The 4,317-nt window shown below is 47.7% G+C and overlaps 1 non-coding gene across 1 annotated transcript; it reads left to right on the forward strand.

Annotated features, from left to right (window-relative positions):
• The first annotated feature begins 3,745 nt into the window (after window positions 1-3,745).
• On the forward strand, window positions 3,746-3,817 carry TRNAP-AGG (transfer RNA proline (anticodon AGG)). Its single transcript has one exon. It is a non-coding gene; the product is annotated as a tRNA-Pro (tRNA).
• The last annotated feature ends 500 nt before the right edge of the window (window positions 3,818-4,317 follow it).

The raw sequence follows: 4,317 nt of genomic DNA on the forward strand, positions 1-4,317 counted from the left end.
TTTATTGTGGCAACGTTTCGCTCTCCAGGAGCTTTATCAAGCCATTACAAACAATACATGGACACAGAGGGTATATAAAGGCTCAGAGTGAGGTGAATACTAGTGAGGTACCATTTCGATGTTCACTAGTGGTAGTAGTAGTAGTAGTAGTAGTGGTAGTGACAAAAGTAGTACAATATGGTAGAGCAATTAATTCGTACATGAGTAAAAGGATATAAAAGCTATTACTTGGGTAACATAAAAATAGGTTGGACAAATATAGACTGAAATGAGGCAGCTTGTTTCAGTGTTCACTCTCTGTGCTTTGTGTAGTATAACAGGAGAGACTATGTGATGGCAGGGTTTACTGTTTTCAGGAGGATTCTTGCTAAGACTTCGGAGATGGTGAAGCTGCCGTTGTTTTGTTTAATTGTATTCGAAACAGCGATCAGTGCTGATTCGAGGCACTTGCGTCTGCGGAAATTAGTTTCTTTGATCACTAATTGGGCGTCTCTGAATTTCATGAGATGATTGGTGGTATTTCGGTGTTGTAAAAACTCCAGACCGTCGCGTTAGCCACTGGACCAGCTAGCCACAATAAGATTCGTCCAACTAGGTATATTTCTACACCATAGGAAGGTTAGCATAGGCACCACTGTGACTATGCTAACCAGTAACCAAGTTACTGCACATATCTTATTCATCAACTTGTCGGTATTGTATACAGATATTATCATGATTTAGGAGTGATTGTTTTCATGACAGCTGCCCTGGTTCGGTTACTTCGAATATTTATGGAGTGGACGTTCAAGATTTATTCATCTTGAAGGCCGCTGCACGGTTGATTAAAAGTATCCTGATGTTATTGCTGTTCATCAGACAAAAAAAAATACGTTTATAATAATCGAACACAATTTTAAAATGGCATAACCAAACTGCGAGATTATACTAATGGTCGTTGAGGAAAATTTGTAAACGAGTCGAGTGTGTGTGTATTATCAGCAGGGCACAACGGCAACATCCCAGGACAGAGAGGAGAGAGAGAGAGAGAGAGAGAGAGAGAGAGAGAGAGAGAGAGAGAGAGAGAGAGAGAGAGAGAGAGAGAGAGAGAGAGAATGTTAATTTAAACTTCGGTTAATAGTTACGGTTGACAGATAAAAAAAATATCCTGTCATTGAGTGATTATAAAAAATTTTGAAGTCACTAAATTAAATATGTTTTCCGGGAGCAGGTGTAGTTTGAGCGAATATTTGAGTCAATTAGTTGAAACATTGTGATACGCTGTTAGATATCCGGAATGTACATCTTGTTCATGTGTCGGTGTTTAAAAGCTAAGATGGATTATCATTTGCCTAACGGGATCGTGATGCATATTTCTTAACACGAAGGAAAACACAAAGTTAAATAGAAAGAGAATAAACACGTCCTTGAATTTCTCATGATTAATGGTGGCGATAACAGAGACGGGAAACAAACTGAGTTGAAAAGTTTCTCTGAGGGAAAGATGTCAGCTTCAAGGTTACTGCTGCGTGAAGCGGCCTCAGCAGTGTTACTGTTGTTATCACTGCTGCGTGAGTAGTGGCCTCAGCAATGTTACTGTTGTGGTCACTGCTGCGGGAGAAGTGGCCTCAGCAGTGTTACTGTTGTGGTCACTGCTGCGTGAGTAGTGGCCTCAGCAATGTTACTGTTGTGGTCACTGCTGCGGGAGAAGTGGCCTCAGCAGTGTTACTGTTGTGGTCACTGCTGCGTGAGTAGTGGCCTCAGCAATGTTACTGTTGTGGTCACTGCTGCGGGAGAAGTGGAATCAGCAGTGTTACTGTTGTGGTCACTGCTGCGGGAGAAGTGGCCTCAGCAGTGTTACTGTTGTGGTCACTGCTGCGTGAGTAGTGGCCTCAGCATTGTTACTGTTGTGATCACTGCTGCGTGAGTAGTGGCCGCCTCAGCAGTGTTACTGTTGTGATCACTGCTGCGTGAGTAGTGGCCGCCTCAGCAGTGTTACTGTTGTGGTCACTGCTGCGGGAGAAGTGGCCTCAGCAGTGTTACTGTTGTGGTCACTGCTGCGTGAGTAGTGGCCTCAGCAGTGTTACTGTTGTGGTCACTGCTGCGTGAGTAGTGGCCTCAGCAGTGTTACTGTTGTGGTCACTGCTGCGTGAGTAGTGGCCTCAGCAGTGTTACTGTTGTGGTCACTGCTGCGTGAGTAGTGGCCTCAGCAATGATACTGTTGTGGTCACTGCTGCGGGAGAAGTGGCCTCAGCAGTGTTACTGTTGTGGTCACTGCTGCGTGAGTAGTGGCCTCAGCAGTGTTACTGTTGTGGTCACTGCTGCGTGAGTAGTGGCCTCAGCAGTGTTACTGTTGTGATCACTGCTGCGTGAGTAGTGGCCTCAGCAGTGTTACTGTTGTGGTCACTGCTGCGGGAGAAGTGGCCTCAGCAGTGTTACTGTTGTGGTCACTGCTGCGTGAGTAGTGGCCTCAGCAGTGTTACAGTTGTGGTCACTGCTGCGTGAGTAGTGGCCGCCTCAGCGTGTTACTGTTGTGGTCACCGCTGCGTGAGTAGTGGCCGCCTCAGCAGTGTTACTGTTGTTGTCACTGTTGCGTGAGTAGTGGCCGCCTCAGCAGTGTTACTGTTGTGGTCACTGCTGCGTGAGGAGTGGCCTCAGCAATGATACTGTTGTGGTCACTGCTGCGTGAGTAGTGGCCGCTTCAGAGTGTTACTGTTGTGATCACTGCTGCGTGAGAAGTGGCCGCCTCAGCGTGTTACTGTTGTGGTCACTGCTGCGTGAGTAGTGGCCGCCTCAGCAGTGTTACTGTTGTGGTCACTGCTGCGTGAGTAGTGGCCGCCTCAGCAGTGTTACTGTTGTGGTCACTGCTGCGTGAGAAGTGGCCTCAGCAGTGTTACTGTTGTGGTCACTGTTGCGTGAGAAGTGGCCGCCTCAGCGTGTTACTGTTGTGATCACTGCTGCTGAGTAGTGGCCTCAGCAGTTACTGTTGCGATCACCGCTGCGTGAGTAGTGGCCTTAGCAGCTACTGTTGAGGTCACTGCTGCGTGAGTAGTGGCCTCAGCAGTTACTATTGCGATCACTGCTGCGTGAGTAGTGGCCTTAGCAGATACTGTTGAGGTCATTGCTGCATGAGTAGTGTGGCCTCAGCAGTGTTACTGTTGTGGTTACTGCTGCGTGAGTAGTTGCCTCAGCAATTACTGTTGTGGTCACTGCTTCGTGAGTAGTGGCCTTAGCAGTTACTGTTGTGGTCACTGCTGCGTGGGCAGTGGCCTCAGCAGTGTTGTATATATGTATGTATGTATATATACACCACACACACACACACACACACACACACACACACACACACACACACACACACACACACACACACACACACACACGCCGTACACCCGCACACACCACCGCACACACCACCGCACACACCACCGCACACACCACCGCACACACCACCGCACACACCACCGCACACACCACCGCACACACCACCGCACACACCACCGCACACACCACCGCACACCACCGCACACACCACCGCACACACCCCCCCACACACCACCCCACACATCACCCCACACATCACACCACACAACACCCCACACATCACCCCACAAACACCCCACACATCACCCCACACACACCCCCCACACATCACCCCACACATCACCCTTCACATCACCCCACACATCACCCCACACATCACCCCACACATCTCCCCACACATCACCCCACAAATCACCCCACACCCAAAATCCACACACACTGTGGCCTGTTGGTCTAGTGGTATGATTCTCGCTTAGGGTGCGAGAGGTCCCGGGTTCAACTCCCGGACAGGCCCTCATTAATTTTCTGTTCTAGTAGCGACCAGTGAAGAGGCGGGACAAGGAGCTATAAATCGACCCTTGCAACCAAAATTAGGTGAGTACACATTTCCTACAGTGCATATGTACACAGGTGGTGACGCAGTCTGTACCACACAATATCAAAGTTGTGTTTTACAGTATTCGTATTTGCTGATTGCGCGAGTTATTTGAGGGGAGACATGATCGAAGTGTATAAGTGGAAGATGGGTATTAACAAAGGGGATATAAATAAGGTTTTGAGGATATCACTTCAAGAAAGAACCCGCAATAATGCATTCAAGTTGGATAAGTTTAGATTTCGAAAGGATATAGGAAAGTATTGGTTTGGAAATAGGGTAGTTGATGAGTGGAACAGTTTTCCTAGTAGGGTTATTGAAGCTAAAACCTTGGGCAACTTCAAATTTAGGTCAGATAAATAGATGAGTGAGAGGGGTTCGATTTGAGCGAGACTTGGGTAATGAGTAAATAGAATCAT

Source organism: Cherax quadricarinatus, chromosome 5 (genome assembly GCF_038502225.1).
Source record: "Cherax quadricarinatus isolate ZL_2023a chromosome 5, ASM3850222v1, whole genome shotgun sequence".
Classification (NCBI taxonomy): Eukaryota; Metazoa; Arthropoda; class Malacostraca; order Decapoda; family Parastacidae; genus Cherax; species Cherax quadricarinatus.